This window comes from Choloepus didactylus, chromosome 5 (genome assembly GCF_015220235.1).
Source record: "Choloepus didactylus isolate mChoDid1 chromosome 5, mChoDid1.pri, whole genome shotgun sequence".
Taxonomy (NCBI): Eukaryota; Metazoa; Chordata; class Mammalia; order Pilosa; family Megalonychidae; genus Choloepus; species Choloepus didactylus.
In genome coordinates this window covers 39,427,561-39,436,018 of record NC_051311.1, presented here as the reverse complement: position 1 = coordinate 39,436,018, position 8,458 = coordinate 39,427,561, and the positions used below count along the sequence as shown (strand labels likewise).

Here is an 8,458-nt window from a genome sequence, read left to right as displayed (position 1 = left end):
TTTAAATATATCATCCCACTGCCTTATGGTCTCCATGGTTTCTGATGAGAAATTGGCTTTTAATTTTATTGAAGATCTTTTGGACATTAGTTGCTTCTCTCTCTCTCTCTCTCTCTCTCTCTCTCTCTCTCTCTCTCTCTCTCTGTCTCTTTAGTTTCTCTTTTGGTAGAATCTATTTCATTTGCATACCACCCCTCCCCTAGGAAAGAAAAGCTAACCACTTGATTATTTTAATGGGGCAGGGAGTGGGGAAGCAAGGGCAGGATGCCAACTCAAGTTAGATCATGTAAGGGTAACGTATACTGTAATATACTTGATAAAATGAACCTAAGGATCTTAAAAGAAAAGGTCATTGTGTTACAATCTCTGATTTTAATGACAATGTAAAGGGAAAGCCATGACCTTCTCTATTTGAACCTTTAACCCTGACTTAAAGCCTATATTTGGCCCTGCTACCTTAGACTTTTCCTACCCCAGAGTTCCAGTGTATACTTTGCCCCCTCGTTTCTTGGCTCCTTTTTCATCCCATACTACACCAGCCTCAAATGAACACAGAGTGCCCTCTGCTGAGTGCTGCTTTGGGTTCCTTCTTTCAGGCTCTGGCTGATGCTACTCCTGATCACAGTATCATCTGAGGAGGAAGGCATATGCTAGAGGTGGAATAATACGCTACCACAGCATTTTTGTGTTTGTTTTAAAAAATATTAGGCCCTGGTCCCCACCATTTTTCACCTCTTATATCCAAATTCTGACACCACTAGCATTTAGCACTCATTAATAGGCATGATTTCAAAAGACCATGTGTTTCTCTGGTGCCTGTTTGTGAGCCAAATAGAGGAATAGTGTGCTTGAAAGAGCACTGCCAGGAAGATCACATCAAACTAATGATGATAAAAGTTGAACTGTAGTTCTCTAAGGACTTCAGGGATTATGGTGTGGTATTCTAGAGGTGTACTCATTCAGATTAGCAGTACAGAAGAGATGAAGTACATGTCCATTATCTGTGCTAATAGCAGGACAATGACATTAGAGGACTTACTGCTGGAGATGGCATAAAAGAACTTGCTAAGAGTGATAAGCAATCCTCTGATGGATATGACCCAACAAGGATGAAGGAAATGTGTTGGGACCAGAACTTCATATCAAATTGGATTCCCAGATAATTCACAATGATCTCAATGCCTTTTGTGACAGAATCAATTTTCCCAACCCAATCAAAAATGATATTGATAGTTGCCATGAAAATTTTCCACAGTAAATGGAGAAAAAGTAACCCAGAAAATTAAAATATCTCCCCTTGAATGTTTTGGAGTATTCTATTCTCTCCTTGGTAGTGTATAGATCAGCTGTTTCCAGAAAAAGCTGCCTGCTTAGTTCTTCCAAAGCATCCATTTCCTGTTGAATAAGAGTAAGATTTTCACTTCCTGGTGCAGAAGTGGTAACACTCTTTATCATTCCCCAGAATCCTGATGGTTTTTTATGCACCTCCCACTTCTAGAACATATTTCTCTGTGCCATGGCCATCCTTTCTTTTTGCTTATAATCATATCAATGGTTTGGAGTGGTCTCCATTCCAGGGCTAGAGCATCTGTGTCAGTCACATTCCTGAGGAAGTAAAACATGCAAGTGTAAGAGCTATTGACAGCACCAAATCCAGAAAAAAGAGCCATGAGAATCACTCCAATCACACCTACCTGGCTGACGAGCTGTTCTGTGGACAAGATCCTGTGTTTTAGGCTGAGAATAGGAAATGGATCTCCTAGTTTCCAGAAGAAATACATGAAGGTCAACCAAAAGAGACAGAAAAAAAGCAGTTGCTGTTTATGCACTCATAGTCCTTAAACAATTGGTGCATGAAGAAAAGCCACACAAATCCAAAGAAAAGTATCTGGAAGGTTATCACGATGCTGGAGTCTATCAGGAAACTCATGGTGAAGAGCAAGGAGGTCTCCTTCCTCCACTTCCCACTTCCCAAAGATATCCTATGACTGTCCCTCCTTTGTATACTGTCAGCAGATAACTTGTTCTGTTTTTCATAGGTCCACAGCCAGAGAATGTTAGGACTTTGTGCTTATTTATATTGTGATGGAATGAATATATTTTTGCATTTGGAAAGAGCATGTCTTTCTGGGGTTCAGGTGATGGAATGTGCTGGCTTGAAACTGTTATGGACCTCAGAAGAGCCATGATCTTTTTTTTTTAATTCATTTTTATTGAGATATATTCACATACCATGCAGTCATACAAAGCGTACATTCAATTGTTCACAGTACCATTATATAGTTGTGCATTCATCACCAAAATTAATTTTTGAACACTTTCGTTACCACACACACAAAAATAACAAGAATAAAAATTAAAGTGAAAAAAAACAGTTAAAGTAAAGAACACTGGGTGCTTTTTTTTTTTTTTTTTTTTTTGCCCCCATTTTTCTACTCATTCAACCATATACTGGACAAAGGGGAGTGTGGTCCACATGGCTTTCCCAATCACATTGTCACCCCTCATAAGCTACATTTTTATACAATTGTCTTCAAGATTCATGGGTTCTGGGTTATAGTTTGATAGTTTCAGGTATTTACTGCTAGCTATTCCAATTCATTAGAACCTAAAAAGGGTTATCTATATTGTGTGTAAGAGTGCCCACCCGAGTGGACTCTTGGCTCCTTTTGGAATCTCTCAGCCACTGAAACTTATTTCATTTCCTTTCACATCCCCCTTTTCGTCAAGATGTTCTCCATCCCATGATGCCAGGTCTAGATTCCTCCCCGGGAGCCATATTCCACATTGCTAGGGAGATTGACTCTCCTGGGTGTCTGATCCCACGTAGGGGGGAGGGCAGTGATTTCACCTGCCAAGTTGGCTTATCTAGAGAGAGAGGGCCATGTCTGAGCAACAAAGAGGCATCCGGCAAGAGGCTCTTAGGCACAATTATAGGGAGACCTAGACTCTCCTTTGCAGCAACAGTCTTCCCAAGGGCAAGTCCCGTGGTAGAGGGCTCAGCCCACCAAACCACCAGTCCCCTATGTCTGTGAGCACATCAGCAACCATCAAGGTGGGGAAGCCCAACACCCCTGAATTCTCCACCAGCTCCTCAAGGTGGCTCTGCATATTTTTTTCATTGTTCTTTTTTTTAATTAACTCTTTTTTAAAAAATTAACTATATCAAAAAATAAAAAAAAACATACAGTAAAAAAACATTTCAAACAAACCATTACATAACAAGGGAGTAAGAAAAAGACAACTAACCTAAAATAACTACTTTACTTCCAACATGTTCCTACTCTACCCTAAGAAAATAACCTAATACAGCAACATTTCTGTGAACTTGTTCCTACCATACCCATCAGAAGAGCCATGATCTTTTAACCCAATCTTGTTGGGTGGAAACTTTTGACTGACTGTTTCTATGGATATGTGGCTCAACTGTAGGTGAGATCTTTGACTGAATTATTTCCATGGAGATGTAGACCCCAACCACTCTGTGTGGGTCTTGATAGTTCACTGGACTACCTAAGAGAGCTCAGGAGCCAAGTCAGATGCTGACGCTTGGGGACACTTGGAGATGCAGATGGACATTTGGAGATGAAGCCCCAGAGTTTGCCCCTGAGAAGCCAAGAGTGGACTCCCAGTTGCTTAGAAATACCCTGAGAGAAAGAAGCAAGGAAGCACCGGAGCTGAGAGAGGCAAGCAAAGACAGAAGCCCAGAGACATTTTGGAGAAAGCCATTTTGAAACTCAACCAGGGAGCAAAGGACCAGCAGTCACCAGCCACATGCCTTCCCAGCTGACAGAGGTGTTCCGGCCACCATCGGCCTTTCTTCAGTGAAGGTATCCACTTGATGCCTTAGTTTGGACAATTTATGGCCTTAGAACTGTAAATATCTAACCAAATAAATACCCTTTATAAAAGCAATACATTTCTGGTATTTTGCATAATGGCAGCATTAGCAAACTGGAACACTCCCCTTTTGGGACTTCCATTATGCGAACACTCATTTCATTTTTTTCTCTCTTCTTCTCAAACTGGGTAATTTCAATTGACCATTTTCAAGTTCATTGATTCTTTCTTCTGCTATTGAAACCCTCTAGTCAATTTTTCACTTCAATTATTATACTCAGTTGCAGAATTTCTATTTGATTCCTTTTTGTAATTTCTGTATCTTTATTAATATTCTCTATTTATTGAGACATTATTCACCTGGTTTCCTTTCATTCTTTGTCCATGGTTTTTTTTAGATCTTTGAGCATGTTTAAGACAATTGATTTAAATTCTTTGTCTAGTAAGTCCAACGTCTGGACTTCCCCAGGGCCATTTTCTGTTAATTTCTTTTTCTCCTGTGGATGGACCATTCTTTCTGGTTTCTTTACATGTCTCATGCTTTTTCTGGGACATGAAAACTAGTCACTCTTTGTATTATAATGTGGAAACCCTGGAAATCAGATTTTTCTTCCTCCTTAGGGTTTGTTGTTGTTGCTTGCTGTAAGTTGTAGCTGTTTGCTTAGCGACATTTCTAAACTATTTTTAAAAGGCTGTGTTCTTTATTGTTTATGGTCTCTGAGGTCTCTGTTCTTTAAATTGTGGTCAGATAGTGGTTTAGCAAAAATTTCCTTTAGTGTCTGAAGAAAAAAAATTCATTCCAGTCTTTGCAGATTGGCTTTGTGTTGGGGAATTCCTTCAAGGCTTAGCCAGGCCATTTACAACTCTGCCTTAGCTTTCATTTCCCTTGTACTGAGCCCAAAAATCAGCTGGAGGTGACATCTTAGGGTCTTCTCAGGTCTTTTCTGAACACATATCCTGCCCTGAGCATATGCTTGACTTTCTAGATTCCCCACTTTACACAGAAGCTTTTCAAAACCTTTATTCCTTATAGTAACTCTCTCTGCAGCTTTTTCTTCCAGGCTTCTGGTATGTGTATTGTTTACCTCAAATGCAATTTTGGCCTCAGGCAGCATGAGCTTGTTCATTTGCCTTTCAATATTTTTGAGGAATGCTTTCTGTTTAGCTGCTTTTCTACCCTGAAAGAATTCCAAGTTAGGTAAAACAAAAGCAAGTACTTTGTGTTAGTCTTTCAGGGAACTTCCTGGCAAGTCAAACAAGATAAACACAATTCCTTGAGATCACGTTCCACACTGAAACCAGGTACCCACACCAGGAGTACAGACTGCCATCTTTAAACCACCACTATGCCAAAGAGGGTATGGGGTAAAGCTAAGTTAAAATGCCACAAAAATCTCCTACTGCATTTAAGTTGCCTTTTTCTTGATTCAGCATTTGTTTCATTTTTCTAAACCTTTGACTATTTTCCAGAGTTCCAACAAAGTTGATTCTGACAGCTTTTGCTCATTTCTTGGGTGTTTCTGTGGAGGGACAAGACCTTTGAGTTATCCAGTTTGCTATTTTTGCTGACATCACCCTTTCCCCTTACCCTCTTTGGCTTGGCAAAACCACAACTTTTGAAATGGTACACTAGAAATTTATGCATGCAAGTTAAAAAGTCTAAAGTAATCAATATCTTTATTCTCCTCCCAGATTATGTAAAGACCTTATGACTCATTAATTCTGACCAACTCTTTCTTTGTATGTTGTTGTTGACCAGTATCTATATATTTTAGAAAAATCTTTACAAATTAGACATTATTATGTTATATGATCAATAACTTTTAGATTTACTTACGCATGTACCAATTTCTTTATTCAACTTTCTTTCCTGTGTCTCAGACCTCCCATATGTAATCATTTTACTTTTTCCTAGAGTACATGTTTTAGAATTTTCATTAGTGGAAGTTTGTTGGTAAATTCTCTCAGCTTTTGTTTGTTCTTGAAGAATAGTTTTGCTGGGAATAGAATTCTAAGTTGATGCTTATTTTCTCTCAACACATTGAACGCTTTATTGCACTATCCCCTGGCTTCCCTTGCCACTGTTGAGAAGTCAGCTAGTTATTGATTATTGTTCCTTTATAGGTGATCTCAGATTTATTTCTGGCTGCCTTTAAAGGACATTGTTCATCTTTATCCAGATCAAAGTAAACAATGCAGAGCCAGACCAGGCAAGGTGATAGTGGAAAGATCAGAGGAGTGGAAGCTGGGATGAGCACATCACCTGAGATCAAATTGCTCTGCACAGGGAGAGAAACATATCCTTTGACTCTTCACCCTTTACAAGGAGACTCAGAAACTATTCAGCAAGGGGAGAGAAAACTGGAATTCCTTTATCAACTTTAGTGAATAAAATGGAAGGGGGCACCCAGATTTGAACTGGGGACCTCTTGATCTGCAGTCAAATGCTCTACCCCTGAGCTATACCCCCTGCTATCCTGGTAAGGTCTAATTAATTTCCTTCACCTGTGCAGCCACACCCAGTGCCTCTGCCACAGGATGTACTTTCAGGATGGATTTCCTCAGAGCTACCAGATTTGCTTCACTGCTAACTCACATCCTTGTCTTAGGAGAAGCAGTAAGTTCCCTTTTACCACAGACCCACAACTTTCCCACCATCAGTGCTTTGGGGAGGTCAGCATTCACCTGATAACTGGGAGGGTCTATAGTGAATCTATATTGTGGTTTTTGTGCTGAGCACCAGAAAACAAAGACTCAAAATGACCAGTGTCCTGGTACAGCATGCAGCACCTCAGAGATAGGACCCCCCACACCCACATTTTTTGAATCCTGGGTCATAGCTCTTTCCACAAAGTTGCACCCTAGGAAACAGGCTTGACCCTCTTTCCCTTTGCCCCAATATCCATATATTCAACCCTTTTATCTGCTGCTTAGGGTGAGCCCTCTGAAGAGATGATTGCAGAAATTATTGTCTCGAAGCTTCAAACCCACCTTCTGTGCTCTGATTTGTAAAGTTGGGTCTGGAACTCTACAAAACATATTATCTCCTTTGCCAGCTGGCTACCTGATTGGTCTGCCAATTGGGCTCTAGAGGGAGACTGTAAGGTTGGAGGAGGAAGAAAGCATTTGTTCCTTCTTGCCTGCTTTGTGTTTCTGTCAGTGTCACACCAGTAGTGACAGTTCATTCCAGTAGCAACAATGATTCCAGCTTGCAGTTGAATACTCTCAGGACCTGCCTCATCATAACTCCTCAGAGACACCAGCCCCTCTTTAGAGGTCTGACTTCCTGTTCCACAGAGATCCTGCTCCAAGATTCTAAGTTTTTTATAATTTCAAGCATTCCTGTTTGCTCCCCTAGACCTGTTTCTGGCGATTGCTACCTCCATGATACTTAGTCTTTTGTTTTTGTCCTTTCAGTTCTCTTAATTCCTGGTTAACAATTATTTATATTAAATTCTCTCTGTTAAAATAACTAGTGCCATTTTATGTCCTGACTGGGCCCTGGCTACACAGAAGTTAGTACCAATGTAGTCCCAGGAAACAGATCCTCAAAGAAAGTGTTGGGAATGGATTTGGTTTTGTCTTTGGACTTCAATTTGAGTGTCTAACTGGACCTTCAATAGTACCACATGGCCATAAAAGGACTGTTCAATAAGTTCTGTTTAGTCTCCACCTTTACCAGAACTGGACTGTGGTCTCTGGAAAACTTGATTTTGTCCATTCAGTTCAAAAGAAAAGTCCGTCAAAAAGGAAGGGGGCACCTGGAGTTGAACCAGGGACCTCTTGATCTGCAGTCAAATGCTCTACCACTGAGCTATACCCCCATCGATGTTGAAAATAGGATGTGACTATTATTTCTTTATACTTCCACTCACAAATGGCCTGCTCATTCTGATTCAGTAAAGAGCTGCTAGTCCTGTTCTACTGTAAATGGATTCGCCTTAATGCCATAGCATACTTCCTTCCCAAACATCACTTCTTGGCACCAGCTTGGAAGGTCACTATAGGTTCCATTTGAGCCAACAAAAGTCTTTACCTTGCTTAGTATACAGACATGAAGCAGACAGAGAGAAAAGAGAAGGTGTTACTTATTGAACAAGGACTAGAACCCTCATTGCCATGCTTTCAGTTGAGCTCACTTTCCAATAACTCACAATGTGGGGATCAAGATGACCTTCTCTCCTACCTCTCCTCCAAATTTCACATCTGTTTAAGCACTTGAACTTTCAAATTTTATTTTAGCTTTCTCATATATCCTGTCCCTCACTGCTCACTTCTCTCCTCCTATCTGTCTTCCCTTGATACCCCTTCCCATTCATGCCCACATCAATCTTCTAAATTTTTTATTTCTTTGACTTTCACTCTCAGCTCTACACAGTCTTTCTTCTATCTTCCCAAAGTGTTCCTGGAGGCTTAACCGATCCTAGGAGAGATGTGTCAGTATTTGTGGTAGGGGGACTCTGTATTATATATTGCTACATAACAAAATACCTCGACACTTAGCAGCTTAAAACAATAAATATTTATTATATCATGCAGTTTCTAAGGTTCAGGAATCTGGGAGTATTTTGGCTGGGTGGTTCTGGCTCAGGACTTCTCATGTGGTTGTAGACAAGAG

General features: G+C 40.3%; 2 non-coding genes and 1 pseudogene across 2 annotated transcripts; all 3 read right to left on the bottom strand.

The window, feature by feature from the left end:
- Nucleotides 1-789: 789 nt before the first annotated feature.
- On the bottom strand, nucleotides 790-1,820 carry LOC119535242 (annotated as a pseudogene).
- Nucleotides 1,821-6,238: 4,418 nt separating this feature from the next.
- On the bottom strand, nucleotides 6,239-6,310 carry TRNAC-GCA. Its single transcript has one exon. It is a non-coding gene; the product is annotated as a tRNA-Cys (tRNA).
- Nucleotides 6,311-7,592: 1,282 nt separating this feature from the next.
- On the bottom strand, nucleotides 7,593-7,664 carry TRNAC-GCA. The gene has a single exon. It is a non-coding gene; the product is annotated as a tRNA-Cys (tRNA).
- Nucleotides 7,665-8,458: the final 794 nt, after the last annotated feature.